At 43.4% G+C, this 17287-nt stretch overlaps 1 non-coding gene across 1 annotated transcript; it reads left to right on the forward strand.

Annotated features, from left to right (window-relative positions):
• Positions 1-4861: 4861 nt before the first annotated feature.
• On the forward strand, positions 4862-4940 carry TRNAN-GUU (transfer RNA asparagine (anticodon GUU)). Its single transcript has one exon. It is a non-coding gene; the product is annotated as a tRNA-Asn (tRNA).
• The last annotated feature ends 12347 nt before the right edge of the window (positions 4941-17287 follow it).

The following is a 17287-nucleotide window of genomic DNA, read 5'->3' on the forward strand; positions in this document are numbered from 1 at the left end:
ACCCAAAGGGTGATTAACATGTGGAATTCACTGCCACAGGAGGTGGTGGCGGCTACAAGCATAGCCAGCTTCAAGAGGGGATTTGATAAAAATATGGAGCAGAGGTCCATCAGTATGGCGCAGAGAGCCAGTTTGGTGTAGTGGTTAAGTGTGCGGACTCTTATCTGGGAGAACTGGGTTTGATTCCCCACTCCTCCACTTGCACCTGCTGGAATGGCCTTGGGTCAGCCATAACTCTGGCAGAGGTTGTCCTTGAAAGGGGAGCTGCTGTGAGAGCCCTCTCGGCCCCACCCACCTCACAGGGTGTCTGTTGTGGGGGGAGAAGATATAGGAGATTGTAAGCCGCTCTGAGTCTCTGATTCAGAGAGAAGGGTGGGGTATAAATCTGCAATTCTTCTTCTTCTTCTATATATATTTTGGCCACTGTGTGACACAGACTGTTGGACTGGATGGGCCGTTGGCCTGATCCAACATGGCTTCTCTTATATTCTTATATAGAAGTGAAAAGGAAAAATTAAATGAAATTGACTCAGATCCTGATACTATCTTCTAAATAAGCATCTGAGTCAGCAGTTCTTAACAGTGGCTGTGAAGTACCCCTCAGTTGCGTTCGACACATTTTAGTGGGGGTCTTCAGACTTTTGAGGAGCAAATGGGGGGCATTCTTTCTGCTTGGAATGGTTTCTGGCAGCCAGGGAAGGAGGTTCTCCACTGCCCACCTCGGGGTCCCCCTCAAATTCTGCACAGTTCTCACCAATAGCTGCTCCCTCATTAGTGAATAAAGGTAGTTTATTAAGTGATTAAGCAGGTACAGCATACATGATACTTCAGGCCAAAACTGAGGCTTCAGGCCTCAGGTCCTTTGGGTATAGGTTAGGGTCCATCCATTATACATTCAAATACAAAGTGCCAGAATCTACCAATTACGTTCTCTCAAGCCTCTCTCAACCCCACCTACTTCACAGGGTGTATGTCGTGGGGTGAGGAAGGGAAAGGAGACTTTAAGCTGCTCTGAGATTCCGAGCGAAGGTGGGGTATGAATCCAATCTTGTCTTTGGTGTAGTGGTTAAGCGTGCAGACTCTTAGCTGCGAGAACCGGGTTTGATTCCTCAATCTTCCACTTACAGCTGCTGGAATGGCCTTGGGTCAGCCAGAGCTCTCTTCTCTAGGAGAACCGGCTTTGATTCCCCACTCCTCCACTTGCAGCTGCTGGAATGGCCTTGGGTCAGCCAGAGCTCTCTTCTCTGGGAGAACCGGGTTTGATTCCCCACTCCTCCACTTGCAGCTGCTGGAATGGCCTTGGGTCAGCCAGAGCTCTCTTATCTGGGAGAACCGGGTTTGATTCCCCACTCCTCCACTTGCAGCTGCTGGAATGGCCTTGGGTCAGCCAGAGCTCTCTTATCTGGGAGAACCGGGTTTGATTCCTCAATCCTCCACTTGCAGCTGCTGGATTGGCCTTGGGTCAGCCATAGCTCTCTTATCTGGGAGAACCGGGCTTGATTCCCCACTCCTCTGCTTGCACCTGCTGGAATGGCCTTGGGTCAGCCATAGTTCTTGCAGACTTGTCCTTGAAATTAGCGATTGATAGCTGAAAATCTGAGCTGCCCGTATGCGGCCTTAAGATAACAACATCCTTCCACGTTGATAACAGGCGGTAGCCAGAACGATCAAGAAAGCAAGAAACCGAGCACATTTCTCCGCCTCTTTGCCACCGGCAGACTTGCCCAGCTTCCCCTGAAAACCGATTCCCAACTGAAAGTGCAGAGAGGGCACCGGCTCAGAAAATAATTGCCGTCTGTCTGTCGGGAGTCGGTGTGCAGTTGGCTGCCTGGCTGAGCAGACGTGTCAAGGATTCCGCCCCAGGGGTTTGCCGAGGTGCTCGAATGGTCTGTAAGATTCCAGACCGGAGCGGCCCGGGGAGCGTCTTTTAGGCCGATCGATCTCTTCAAAGTGAGCTCTGCTTAGCTGCTGGAAATGTGTTTGATTAGTGCGTCTCATCCTCGATTGATTAGTTATTCTAAATAATTAATTGCTGTGTTCACACTGAGGGAGGGGGGGGGTTCGAGGGAAGGAGCGAGATGAAACTTTAATAAGGAGCTCAGCTTCCGAGCTGTAGGCTCAATAAATGCATCACCTGCCTTCCTTTGCTTGGACTTCATAGCTGAAAATTACAACTTCCTCTGTTGTTCTCCCCCCCACCCCCCATTTCAAAGAATCATAGAGTCGGAAGGGACCTCCAGGGTCATCTAGTCCAGCCCCCTGCACAATGCAGGAATCTCACAAATTTTGTTGTTCAGTCGCACAGTCGAGTCCGATTCTTTGCGACCCCATGGACAAAGTCATGCCAGGCCCTCCTGTCCTCCACCATCCTCCGAAGTCCGCTTAAATTCATGTTCGTTACATCAGTAATGCTGTCCAGCCATCTCATCTTTTGCCATCCCCTTCTTTTGCCTTCTGCCTTTCCTAGCATCAGGATCTTCTCCAGGGAGTGCTCCCTTCTCATTTGGTGGCCAAAGTATTTGAGCTTCAGCTTCAGCATCTGACCTTCCAGGGAACAGTCAGGGTTGATTTCCCTTACAAATGACTGATTGGATCTTCTTGCAGTCCAAAGGACTCTCAAGAGTCTTCTCCAGGAAGTGCTCCCTTCTCATTGGGTGGCCAAAGTCTTTGAGCTTCAGCTTCAGCATCTGACCTTCCAGGGAACAGTCAGGGTTGATTTCCCTTACAACTGACTGATTGGATCTTCTTGCAGTCCAAGGGACTCTCAAGAGTCTTCTCCAGCATCACATCTCAAAAGCATCTGTTCTTCTACACTTGGCCTTCCTTATGGTCCAGCTCTCACAGCCATACATTACTACTGGGAATGCCATCGCTTTGACTATACGGGCTTTTGTTGGGCTGCAGTAGTGCAGTCCAAATGTTTTGTTCATGACCTGAGTTCGATCCTGGCGGAAGCTGGGTTCAGGTAGCCAGCTCGAGGTTGACTCAGCCTTCCATCCTTCTGAGGTCGGTAAAATGAGTAGGCAGCTTGCTGGGGGGAAAGTGTAGATGAGTGGGGAAGGCAATGGCAAACCACCCTGTGGAAAGTCTGACATGAAAACGTCGTAATGAGACGTCACCCCAGAATTGGAAACAACTGGTGTTTGCACAGTGGACAACCTTTACCTTTAAAGCACCCCTTAGCTGAATTTTCCTGGCGTCAGTGTGTTCCGAAACCCCACAAGTGGTTGCTTTTATACACTGACTTGCTTGCCTTTTGCTGCATTCAAACCTCTCCCCCCCACTCCCCGAAAAGGGAATTTGTTGTTTAGGGAGAGAAACAAGGGGAAAATAACAACAGTGAAACACATTTTGACCTTGTCAGAGAAACTGTATTCATCAGCAAAACCTGGTTTTGAACAACATAGGAAGTATAGGACTTTTTTTTGTCGCAGGAACTCCTTTGCATATTAGGCCACACACCCCTGATGTAGCCAATCTTCCTGGAGCTTACAGTAGGCCCCGTAAGAAGAGCCCTGTAAGCTCTTGGAGGATTGGCTATATCGGGTGGTGTCGCCCAGGGATGGAATTCTAGTAGGAGCACAAAGCAGCTTTAAACTTCATCAGATCATAATATGATAGAGGTTTACAAGATTATGCATGGGATAGAGAAAGTAGAGAAAGAACTACTTTTCTCCCTTTCTCACAATACAAGAACTCGTGGGCACTCAATGAAATTGCAGAGCAGTCGGGTTAGAACGGATAAAAGGAAGTCCTCCTTCACCCGAAGGATGATTAATGCATGGAATTCACTGCCACAGGAGGTGGAGGCGGCTACAGGCATAGGCAGCTTCAAGAGGGGATTGGATAAACATCTGGAGCAAAGGTCCATCAGTAGCTATTAGCCACAGTTTACTGTTGGAACTCTCTGTCTGGGGCAAGTGATGCTCTGTACTCTTGGTGCTTGCGGGGGGCACAGTGGGAGGGCTTCTAGTGTCCAGGCCCCACTGATGGACCTCCTGACGGCACCTGGTTTTTTTGGCCACTGTGTGACACAGAGTGTTGGACTGGATGGGCCATCGGCCTGATCCAACATGGCTTCTCTTATGTACTCTTATCATTTGGTCCATCAAGGTCAGTCTAGTCTACTCCGACTGGCAGCAGCTCTCCAGGGTCTCAGGTGGTCTTCCATGTAACCTGCCTGCCTGCTCCTTTTAACTGAAGATGCTACTGAACCTGGGACCTTCTGCATGCGAAGCAGATGCTCTTCCACTGAACCACCTCCCCTTAACCGGAGCCTCAGTCTCTGCTTTTGACCCCAGGGCAGCGACAGCATTGAGGTTCAGTGCGGTCAAGTTTCTGCCAGGGCTTACAGCCTAGCCTGGTTCCCTCAAGGTTGTTGCTCAGTTCCCCTCTGACATTTCGCTGCAAGGGAGTCTTTTCAACAAAGGTTGCTACTTACAGAACTGCATCGAATACACGTTCCTCTTCGGTTCTTGGTCGTGTTCCCCTCGTAACCTTGAAGCCTCGTTTTTATGCATGGCTCCTGAAACACATCTTAATAATCAGACCAGTGGTGGCAATAATACTTAATAATACTGGCTCTTACGCAGTCCTTTAAATCCTCCAAGCACTTCAGACAGAATTAATGAAACACTGGCACTCTTGAAAGGTGGTGGAGAATACTTAAATATTGTGTGCTGAATAAATGCTCATGTCGTTTTTAAAATGAGTTGCGATTTGGGGGAGGGACGGTGGCTCAGTGGCCGAACATCTGCTTGGTAAGCAGAAGGTCCCAGGTTCAATCCCCGGCATCTCCATTTAAAGGACCAGGCAGTAGGCGAAGGGATAGACCTCAGCCTGAGACCCTGGAGAGACATACAGTTGGGCTGTAGCTCAGTGGTAGAGCATCTGCTTGTTAAGCAGAAGGTCCCAGGTTCAATCCCCGGCATCCCCAACTAAAAAGGGTCCAGGCATATAGGCGTGAAAAACCTCAGCTTGAGACCCTGGAGAGCCGCTGCCAGTCTGAGTAGACAATACTGTCTTCGATGGACCAAGGGTCTGATTCAGTAGAAGGCAGCTTCATATATGTTCATTGTTCACTTCACAGATTGGTGGACAAAGGGGCGAATTGTATGACATACGTTGCATCTCCATGCCCAAAACTAGCTGGTCCATTAGAGTGAAATTTGCCAGTTCCAATCCTTGTTCCAAAAAGAAGTTTTGTGACTGAGTTTGAAAGAACATGGATTGCACTTGTGTTGGTGTTAAATGCTGTCAAGTCGCTTCTGACTTATGAATGAATGACCTCCAAAATACCCTACCCTTAACAGCCTTGCTCAGGTCTTACAACCCAAGGGCCATGGAGAGCCAGTTTGGTGTAGTGCTTAAGTGAGTGGACTCTTATCTGAGAGTGATTCCCCACTCCTTCACCTGCAGCTGCTGGAATGGCCTTGTGTCTGCCACAGCTCTCGTAGGAGTTGTCCTTAAAAGGGCAGCTGCTGTAAGAGCTCTCTCAGTCCCACCTACCTCACAGGGTGTCTGTTGTGTGTGGGAGAGATAAAGGAGATTGTGACCACTCTGAGACTCTTAGATTCAGAGTATAGGGCGGGATATAAATCTAATATTATCATGAGAAGCCATGTTGGATCAGGCCAATGGCCCATCCAGTCCAACACTCTGTCACAGTGGCCAAAAAAAAATTACACACACACACACACATATATATATATACACACACACACACACACACACACACTGTGGCTAATAGCCACTGATGGACCTCTGCTCCATATTTTTATCTAACCCCCTCTTGAAGCTGGCTATGCTTGTAGCCGCCACCTCCTATGGCAGTGAATTCCACATGTTTTTGTTTTAAAACAATTTTATTCCAGTAACATATGGTAACAATCAATTCTTCTCATTATTAATTACTTGTTTTTATCTATCCCATATAATACTGTTCTAACCCCCCCTCCCCCCGTTACTTGACCCGCAGCGGTGTTGTATGCTTAAAATACTAATATTTAAAGGTACCACTAATAAAACAAAAAATTCTATTTTTCTTTCTTTTAAGACTTAATCATTATCAAAAATTGTCCAATGTCCTTTTATTTTCCACTCTTTTTCTATATAACTTCTAAACTTCTTGCAGTCCAACTTAAAAGTTTCTAGATCATAGTCTCTTAAAATTCTTGTCAATTTGTCCATTTCACTCCATGTTATAACTTTTAAAATCCAATCCCATTTCTCTGGTATTCTCTCTTGCTTCCACAACTGCGCATACAACGTCCTAGCAGCTGAGAGCAAGTGCCAAATTATAGTTCTATCTTCTTTTGGAAATTTTCCCATATATAATCCCAACAGAAAAGTCTCTGCAACTTTCTTGATTTCATATCCCAAGATCCTAGATATTTCTTGTTGAATCATCTGCCAATACTTTTTTGCTCTTTCACAAGTCCACCACATAAGATAAAAAGAACCTTCATGTTTTTTACACTTCCAACATCTATCTGGCATCTTGTTGTTCTTCTTTGCCAACTTTTTAGGAGTTATATACCATCTATACATTTTTTAAAAACAGTGCTCTTTAGTACTATGACATGTTGAAAGCTTTATAGAATTCCTCCAAAGATATTCCCAAGTTTCCATCTGTATTTCTTTATTTACATTAATTGCCCACTTAATCATTTGAGATTTCACTACTTCATCTTCTGTAGACCATTTCAAAAGCAGTTTATATAGTTTTGAAATTAATTTTTCATTATCTCCAAGCAGCACTATTTCCATTTCTGTTTGTTCTTTTCTTATTCCTTCAGTTTTGATATCTTTTCCCACCAAGCTCTTTATTTGTTGCATTTGAAACCAGTCATATTTATTATTCAACTCTTTCGCAGTTTTCAGCTCTATTTTACTGCCTTGTATTTTTAATAGCTGATTGTATGACAACCACTTTTCTTCACCCACTTCAGCTGTTATTTTTATCACTTCTGCTGGCACTATCCATAACGGTTTCCTCTCATCACCATATTTCTTATATTTCATCCATGTATTCAACAAATTATGTATTCAACAAATCACTGCCAAGTCAGCCTTCTTCCATCTGAGGCAGGCAAGGCAGTTGGCCCGCTACCTGGAGCGTCGCGACCTAGCAACAGTGATCCACGCAACAGTCACCTCAAGATTGGACTACTGTAATGCCCTCTACTTGGGGCTACCTTTGTGCCGGACCCGGAAACTGCAGCTGGTGCAGAACGCGGCAGCCAGGCTACTGTTAGGGCTCCCGAAATGGGAGCACATACGGCCAGGGCTGCGCGAACTGCACTGGTTGCCAATTGTATACCGAGTCCAGTACAAAGTGTTGGTTATTACCTTTAAAGCCTTATATGGCCGAGGACCAGCCTACCTGAGGGACCGTCTCTCCCCATATGAACCCCAGAGGGCACTGAGATCAGTTGGGAAAAACAAAATGATTATCCCTGGACCGAGAGAAGTCAAGCTGCAAAATGCCAGAGTGCGGGCCTTTTCAGCTGCGGCCCCGGTCCTATGGAATCAGCTCCCAGAGGAGGTGCGGGCCCTGCGGAATCTCGACCAATTCCGCAGGGCCTGCAAAATGGTCCTCTTTAAACAAGCGTATGCCAGCTGCTGAATTAGGACCTAGAGTAACCGTGTCTCAAGATTCTCGTCAGTATAGATACTTAAACTGGCAGGCACCAGCGTCAGAATATTATTATGCTGCCAGATTAATTTAACTCAAACTGTGAATTTTAAAAATTTTAATTATTAACGGGCTTTTATAATGTTTAAATGTTTTTACTGTTAACTAAGTCTTATCTATTACCTATTGTTGTACATGTATAGATGTTGTTAGCCGCCCTGAGCCACCTCGGCGGGGAGGGCGGGATACAAATAAAATTTTTTATTATTATTATTATTATTATTATTATTATTATTTCTTATATAATGGTGAGAGAAAAAACCATCCATCTTTTTTTTCCATAGTACATATAAGCGTGCCAGCCAAATTTATTTCCACGACCTTCCAATGCCAAAAGTTTTCTGTTTAATAGCATCACCCATTCTTTTATCCACACTAAGCAGACTGATTCATGATATAGTTTTAAATCTGGTAATTGGAATCCTCCTCTCTCTTTTGCATCTGTTAAAATTTTCATTTTAATCCTTGGTTTCTTCCCAGCCTACACAAATTCTGAGATCTTCCTCTGCCATCTGTTAAACTGTTTGCTGCCCTTCACAATCGGAATAGTTTGAAATAAATACATTATTCTTGGTAAAATATTCATTTTAATTGCAGCTATTCTTCCCAGCAATGACAAATTAAGTTTATTCCATTTTATCATGTTTTCATCCATTTTACGCCATAGCTTCTCATAATTATTTTTAAACAAGTCAGTATTCTTCATTGTTATCTCCACACCCAAATATTTTACCTTCAAGGTAACTTCACAACCCGTTAGCTTTTGTAACTCCTTTTGTTTACTTACTTGCATATTTTTACATAATTTTTTTTTATTTTTCTTTATTTATATAAAATCCCGCCATTTCTCTATATTCTTGTATTTTAGCTAACAGCAGGGGTGTTACTTGAGTGGGATTTTCATTTATAAACATTATATCATCTGCAAATGCTCTATATTTATAAGTAAATCCTTTTATTTATAATCTTCTATTTCTTTGTCTTCTTGAATTTGCATCAGCAAAATTTCAAGTGTCATTATAAACAACAGTGGAGAGAGCAGACACCCTTGTCTTGTACCTTTACTAATTATCATATCTTCTGTAAGGTCTGCATTTATACATAGCTTTGCACATTGTTCAGTATATATTGCTTTTATCATCTTATAAAGTCTTGAAAGACCTGAGTCAGATTGAGGTGACAAAAGAGGAGGTCCTACAACTGATAGACAAATTAAAAACTAATAAGTCACCGGGTCCGGATGGCATACATCCGAGAGTTCTGAAAGAACTCAAAGTTGAACTTGTGGATCTTCTAACAAAAATCTGTAATCTTTCATTGAAATCTGCCTCCGTTCCTGAGGACTGGAAGGTAGCAAATCTCACCCCCATCTTTAAAAAAGGTTCCAGAGGAGACCCGTGAAATTACAGGCCAGTCAGTCTGACTTCAATACCGGGAAAGTTGGTAGAAACCATTATCAAGGACAGAATGAGTAGGCACATTGATGAACACGGGTTATTGAGGAAGACTCAGCATGGGTTCTGCAATGGAAGATCTTGCCTCACTAACCTGTTACATTTCTTTGAGGGGGTGAACAAACATGTGGACAAAGGAGACCTAGTAGATGTTGTTTACCTTGACTTCCAGAAAGCTTTTGATAAAGTTCCTCATCAAAGGCTCCTTAGAAAGCTTGAGAGTCATGGAGTAAAAGGACAGGTCCTCTTGTGGATCAAAAACTGGCTGAGTAATAGGAAGCAGAGAGTGAGTATAAATGGGCAGTCTTTGCAGTGGAGGACGGTAAGAAGTGGGGTGCTGCAGGGCTCGGTACTGGGTCCCATGCTCCTTAACTTGTTCATAAATGATTTAGAGTTGGGAGTGAGCAGTGAAGTGGCCAAGTTTGCGGATGACACTAAATTGTTCAGGGTGGTGAGAACCAGAGAGGATTGTGAGGAACTCCCAAGGGATCTGTTGAGGCTGGGTGAGTGGGCGTCAACGTGGCAGATGCGGTTCAATGTGGCCAAGTGCAAAGTAATGCACATTGGGGCCAAGAATCCCAGCTACAAATACAAGTTGATGGGGTGTGAACTGGCAGAGACTGACCAAGAGGGAGATCTTGGGGTCGTGGTAGATAACTCACTGAAAATGTCAAGACAGTGTGCGTTTGCAATAAAAAAGGCCAATGCCATGCTGGGAATTATTAGGAAGGGAATTGAAAACAAATCAGCCAGTATCATAATGCCTCATTTGGAGTACTGTGTGCAGTTCTGGTCGCCGCACCTCAAAAAGGATATTATAGCATTGGAAAAAGTCCAGAGAAGGGCAACTAGAATGATTAAAGGGCTGGAGCACTTTCCCTATGAAGAAAGGTTGAAACGCTTGGGACTCTTTAGCTTGGAGAAACGTCGACTGCGGGGTGACATGATAGAGGTTTACAAGATAATGCATGGGATGGAGAAAGTAGAGAAAGAAGTACTTTTCTCCCTTTCTCACAATACAAGAACTCGTGGGCATTCGATGAAATTGCTGAGCAGCCAGGTTAAAACAGATAAAAGGAAGTACTTCTTCACCCAAAGGGTGATTAACATGTGGAATTCACTGCCACAGGAGGTGGTGGCGGCCACAAGTATAGCCACCTTTATGAAGGGTTTAGATAAAAATATGGAGCACAGGTCCATCAGTGGCTATTAGCCACAGTGTATGTGTGTATATAAAATTTTTTGCCACTGTGTGACACAGAGTGTTGGACTTGATGGGCCGTTGGCCTGATCCAACATGGCTTCTCTTATGTTCTTATGTTCTCCCAACTCCATTTTCTCCATAACTGCAAACATTAAGTCCCAGTTTAGATTATCAAATGCTTTCTCTTCATCCGCAAAGAATAATGCTACTTCCTTTTCTGGATGTCTTTCATAATATTCTACAATATTTACAACAGTCCTGATATTGTCTCTTATCTGCCTTTGGGGAGAAAACCTGCTTGATCTTCCTTTATAAAGTTTATCAAATATTGCTTAAGTCGTTCTGCCAGTATTCTTGTGTATATTTTATAGTCATTATTCAATAATGAAATCGGTCTATAATTTTTTACATTCGTGACATCTCTATCTTCTTTTGGAATTAATGAAATCACTGCTTCCTTTCATGTATTTGGTATTTTACCTTTTAATCTTATCATGTTCATCAATTTTTGGAGTTTCGGTATTAATTCCTCTTTAAAGGTTTTTAAAAACTTAGCTGTATATCCATCTGGCCCAGGTGCCTTTCCAATTTTCATTGCATTGATCGCTGCTTCAATCTCTGTTCTTTCAATTGGCACATTCAAAACTTTTTCATATTTTCTGTTAAGGGTGCTATTTTAATATTTTGTAAATACAGTTCCATCTTTTCTTTCTTTATTTTAACACCCTTAAATAGTTTAGCATAATATTTTAAAAATTCTCTTTTTATTCCTTCTTGATCCACCATCTCTCTTCCATCAATCTTACTAATAATTTTACTTTCTCTCTTTTTTTTCAATTGCCAGCCCAGGTATTTTCCAGGTTTATTTGCTCCCTCAAAAGACTTTTGCTGTAATTTTTTCAAATTCCATTCCAGTTCTTTATTTAACAAATGTCTCATTTGTGTTTGTAATATTGTAATCTCCCTCATAATTTTCTTTTTCCCTGGCCTTTTCCTTAATTCACTTTCTTTTTTTCTTTTTTTTCATTTTGGATGTCCAACATCTGTTTATCTTTTGCCCTCGTATCTTTATTGTTCAATGTTATCAATATTCCTCTCATTACTGCCTTATAGGCATCCCACACCATCTGGAATTCAATATCTTCTCTGTCGTTTATTTGGAAGAAAGCTTTGGTCTCGTTTTCTAGAGATGTCACTATTTCTTTATTCTGTAATAAATCATTTAATCTCCATCTTCTTGATTTTTTCAACTAATTTGTAATCCACATTATTGGGTTATGATCAGCTCCTATTTTAGTCAAAATCTCAATTTTCTTTGTTATAAGACCCAAATCTTTAGTGCCCAGCAACATGTCAATTCTAGAAAAATAATTATGTCTTCTGAAAAGAATGTATAGTCTCGTACTTCAGGATTAAATTTCCTCCATATATCTTCCAGATTTTCTTGTTTAATCAATTCAAAAAAAGATTTTAGCAATTTTCCTTCTTTATTATTTTTTTTGTCCAGATCTATCCAATGCATTCTGAATTGTTCCATTAAAGTTCCCCCATTATCAAAACTTGATCATATGCCAATTCATCAAGTTGTTGTGAAATATCCTTAAAAAATACATTCTTCGCTCCATTTGGTGCATACAGTCCCAATAACAATGCTTTTTTTCCCATTCAGCATTATTTCAACTGCTACAAATCTTCCATTTTTAACTTTAAGTACTAATTTCGGATCCAATTCCTGTTTAACATAAAAAATCACTGCCCTTTTCTTCTGCTCAGCCAGGGAATGAAATTCTAATCCCAATTGTTTATTCCATAAAAATTTATAATCCTTCTGTTTTATATGGACTTCTTGTAGACAAACTATATTACAATTTTGCTTTTTAATCCAATGAAATGTTGCCCTTCTTTTTTATGGTGAATTTAGTCCATTTACATTCCAAAATAATAATTTGTAATCCATCATAGTGCAAATTCTTTATGATCTTCATAAAATCTACATAGTTCCTGTTCATTTGTAATTATAATTCTTTTTCCCTGAAGTTCAAAGCTCAAACCTTTAGGTATTATCCATCTATAACTCATTTCATTGTCCTGTAATTTCTCTGTCAGTTTTTTTGTATGTTCTTCTGTCATTTATCACTTGCCTTGGTAACTCCTTCATGATTCTTACTCTACTGCCTCCCACTATCAATATCTTCTCAGAATTTTTATTCATGATCTTTCCCACCATTTCCTTTGTCATATATCTTATGACCACATCTCTTGGTAGTTTTTTTTTTTTTTTTGCATAGAATGAATTCACTCTATACATATAGTCATACATATTTATAGTCTCTTCAGGATCTTCCTCCAAAAATTCTGCAATTATTTTTATTATATATTCTTTCAAGTCACTTTCTTCCTTTTCAGGTACTCCTCTCAGACGTATCTGAGTATCCATCAATTTGCAGTCATGGATTGCCACTTTTTCTTGTATTTTCAACAAGGTGGAATCATGTACATTCATTCTCCCTTCTACCTCCTGCACTTTCTTAGATGTTTCCTCAGTCTCACTTCTGAGATCCTCAATATCTTTTTTCTCTTCTATAATTTCTTTCTAAGAGGCAGTTTTCATCTCTTTTATACCTTTCATCATTCTAGCCTCCATTGCCTCTAATTGTTCCTGCATTTTCTCCAGAGAAGTAGCCCTTGTACAGGTTGGCTTATGCTCTGACACCGAAAAACACCGAAAATTTTGTTCTAACCTATTTAAAATTTAACTATCAGGTTCAAAAGATTAGAGCTTGCTTTTTCCAACAAGCCTAATTTCGCCATCCTCAGAGCCTCCTAGGCTGAGATATTAATTTTTAAAGTTTTTATTTCTTTCAAAATGGTGATTGCGACTTTCTACTTCCCTTTAAAAAGATTTTTTTCCTTTAAAAGCTTCTAAAATCTATTATTAACAATAAGGTCCAATAGTATTTATCTTTTCATCACCACCTCAATTATTTCCAACAATTTTTAAAGTCCCATCTGACAGCAATGAAGATCCTGTGAATTTAGGGGGAGGTGTTTGTGAGTTTAGAGCGGTTCCTCAGTGGAACAGGCTTCCTCGGGAGGTGGTGGGCTCTCCTTCCTTGTAGGTTTTTAAACAGAGGCTAGATGGCCATCTGACAGCAATGAGGATCCTGTGACTTTAGGGGGAGGTGTTTGTGAGCTTCCTGCATTGTGCAGGGAATTGAACTAGATGACCATGGAGGTCCCTTCCAACTCTATGAGTCTATGGTTGTATTCCCACATCCCATCTTATACTATAGCTATCTCTGGCCACTTGGGTTTTCTGGTCTAGACAGGAAGTTCCACAAGGCAAATGCTGACAGTAGCAATGAGCCACAACTTGGAACATTAAGGAAGATGGGACTCTTGGGGATCATGCCCAGGGCATTTTGGCAGAGCATCCAAGTTGCTGGATATTGCATTATCACAGCATCTAATGATACGTAGATGGTCCAGGGAAGCAGGAAATGGGAAGATAGACCCGAGCAGTGCTGAAGACAAGCCACAGAGTCGGGGAAGGATTTAATTAAACACAGAAGGCAGATCGAAGAGAATGAGACCGTGGGGAGGGGCCATGTCTCAATGGTAGAATGCCTGACTTGCTTGCAGAAGGTTCCAGGTTCAGTCCCCAGCAGCTCCATTTAAAAGGTCAGTTCTTGGGTGATGCGAAAGGCATCCAAACAAGCCCCTGCAGAGGTGCTATTAATCAAGAAGAAGACTGTAGATTTATACCATGCCCTTCACTCTGAATCTCATAGCGCCTTACAATCTCCTTTACCATCCTCCCCCACAACAGACACCCTGTGAGGAGGGTGGGGCTAAGAGAGCTCTCCCAGAAGCTGCCCTTTCAAGGAAGTTCAGGAAGCTCTAAACAGTCAGAAAATATAATGTTTTAAGCATGTTTTAAGTTTGTTTAAAATATATATATCTGTGTTTGTATGCGTTCTTTATACAATTTATATCTCTGCTCCCTAATCTTAAATAGGGACACACACGGCCCAGCCCAACAAGGTCTCATTTATGTCAGATCCGGCCCTCGTAACAAATGAGTTTGACACCCCTGCACTAAGCCTTGTATTTTGTTTTGGGCCTCGTTCCAAGAGATCATTAGCGTGTTGTCCTCTCAGTGTGCGGTTTGAAGGTTTAAACGGGATGTCGAGATAAACAAAGCGAGACAGCAAACGAGCTCTCCTTTATCGCTCTTTGTTTTCAGAGTAGTTTCTACTACTGTACTTAACATTCCAGCTGGGAGGCGAAATTAAATTGTCTGGGTACTTGACGGCCCGCTGTTTTTTAGAAAAGCTATTAAGATGCTGTTATCACATCGAGGACAGCCTCCTTGACCCTCTTTGGCGGTCTTATCTCTCCGCCCTCCCACTGACCTCCATCTCAGCACCACAAGGGATGGAACATGGAAGACAACCACGTTTACCATTGCCTTCCTCTAAGTGTCGATTTGGTGAGCGGCTGCGTGGAAACATGCGAGGGTTTGTCCCCCCCCCGGTCGGAAATACAAAACTATTCGGAAAACACCCATCCACCAAAATGTCAACAATGCATTTCAGTGGGCGTTTTGTAAGGAAGAAGAAGAAGAAGAAGAAGAAGAAGAAGAAGAAGAAGAAGAAGAAGAAGAAGAAGAAGAAGAAGAAGAAGAAGAAGAAGAAGAAGAAGAAGAAGAAGATGATGATGATATTTTATTTATATCCCGCCCTCCATTCCGAAGAGTCTCAGAGCGGCTCACAATCTCCTTTCCCTTCCCCCCCCCCACAACAGACACCCTGTGAGGTAGATGAAGATATTGGATTTATATCCCGCCCTCCACTCTGAAGAGTCTCAGAGCGGCTCACAATCTCCTTTACCTCCCCCACCCACCCACAACAGACACCCTGTGAGGTAGATGGATATTGGATTTATATCCCGCCCTCCACTCCGAAGAGTCTCAGAGCGGCTCACAATCTCCTTTCCCTTCCTCCCACACAACAGACAACCTGTGAGGTGGGTGGGGCTGGAGAGGGCTCTCACAGCAGCTGCCCTTTCAAGGGCAACCTCTGCCAGAGCTATGGCAGACCCAAGGCCATTCCAGCAGGTGCAAGTGGAGGAGTGGGGAATCAAACCCGGTTTCCCCAGATAAGAGTCCGCACACTTAACCACTACACCAAACTGGCTCTCCTAACCTAATCCTGACCTGAATGGCTCAGGCTATCTCGATCTCATCAGATTTTGGACACAAAGCAGGGCTGGCCCTGATTAGTAGTTGGATGGGAGACCACCAAAGAAATCTAGGGTTGCTAAAGGCAGGCCTCAGATTCAGCAAGAGCTCACACGAGCACAGCTCCTGAACCTTTCTGAGGGTTCCCCTCTTCCTCCCCACCTACCTTGTCCATTGAATAGTAGGTGCCACTGCTTAAGAAACCCTGGATTAGGAGAGCGGGCAGTCAGTCAGCTACCAGGGGGTTTGCCACTCCCCCAGAAGCCCTAATTAATCTCTGGAGAAGCCCACACCACCCTTTCTCCACTTGTTCTGTGATTATGGGGGATGGGTGGCTTGCTGGCCTTTTGACTGTGGGGGGATGGGGTGACCAAGGAGAGCCCCAGGTGAGTGAGGCCTGCTTGGGTCTAGCCAGGACAAGCAGGTCTCACTTGCCCGGGGCTCTCTAGCCAGGACAAGCAGGTCTCACTTGCCCGGGGCTCTCCTTTCTTGCATCGGATTGATTTTAGCTGGGGGGGTGTGGCATATGCTAATGAGTTATGCTGATGAGCCCCACCACCTATTTTTCTACAAAACAACCCCTGGCTAAAGGTAAACCCCTGTGCAAGCACTAAGTCATTACCGACCCATGGGGTGACATCACATCCAGTGTTCACTCTAAGCTGCAGTTTTGTGAGCAAAAAATCTACTTTGTGAGCTACTGGCATTAAAGTTTTGAGCGACTACATAAATTAGTGTGCTCTGAGGCCATTTTTCCTGAGCTAAGGCAAAAATGTGTGAGCTGGAGGCTTAAAAATCTGTGAGCTAGCTCACGCTAACTCAGCTTAGAGGGAACACTGCTGTGGGGTCATCCTTCCTGAGCTAAGACAAAAACGTGTGAGCTGGAGGTTAAACATCTGTGAGCTAGCTCACGCTAACTCAGCTTAGAGGGAACACTGCTGTGGGGTCATCCTTCCTGAGCTAAGACAAAAACGTGTGAGCTGGAGGTTAAACATCTGTGAGCTAGCTCACGCTAACTCAGCTTAGAGGGAACACTGGTCACATCACAATGTTTTCTTGGCAGACTTTTTATGGGGTGCTTTGCCATTGCCTTCCCCAGTCGTCTACGCTTTACCCCCAGCAAGCTGGGTACTCATTTGACCGACCTCAGAAGGGTGGAAGGCTGAGTCAACCTTGAGTCAGCTGCCTGAACCCAGCTTCTGCATGGATCGAACTCAGGTCATGAGCAGAGCTTGGACTGTAGTACTGCAGCTGAACATATATGAACATACGAAGCTGCCTTATACTGAATCAGACCCTTGGTCCATCAAAGTCAGTATTGTCTTCTCAGACTAGCAGTGGCTCTCCAGGGTCTCAAGCAGAGGCTTATCACGCCTATTTGCCTGGACCCTTTTTTGGAGATGCCAGGGATTGAACCTGGGACCTGCTTCCCAAGCAGATGCTCTACCACTGAGCCATCATCCCTCCCCGAGCTGACCACCAAGCTGACCACTCTGTGCCACGGGGACACCTTCTAGGGAGTTTTCAAGGCAAGTGCATTCAGAGGTGGTTTGCCATTGCTTGCCTCTGCGTAGCAGCCCTGGACTTTTAGAGAGCCAGTTTGGTGTAGTGGCTAAGTGCGTGGACTCTTATGTGGCAGAACCGGGTTTGATTCCCCACTCATCCTCCACTTGCAGCTGCTGGAATGGCCT

The sequence above is a fragment of the Heteronotia binoei genome, chromosome 3, assembly GCF_032191835.1.
Source record: "Heteronotia binoei isolate CCM8104 ecotype False Entrance Well chromosome 3, APGP_CSIRO_Hbin_v1, whole genome shotgun sequence".
Classification (NCBI taxonomy): domain Eukaryota; kingdom Metazoa; phylum Chordata; class Lepidosauria; order Squamata; family Gekkonidae; genus Heteronotia; species Heteronotia binoei.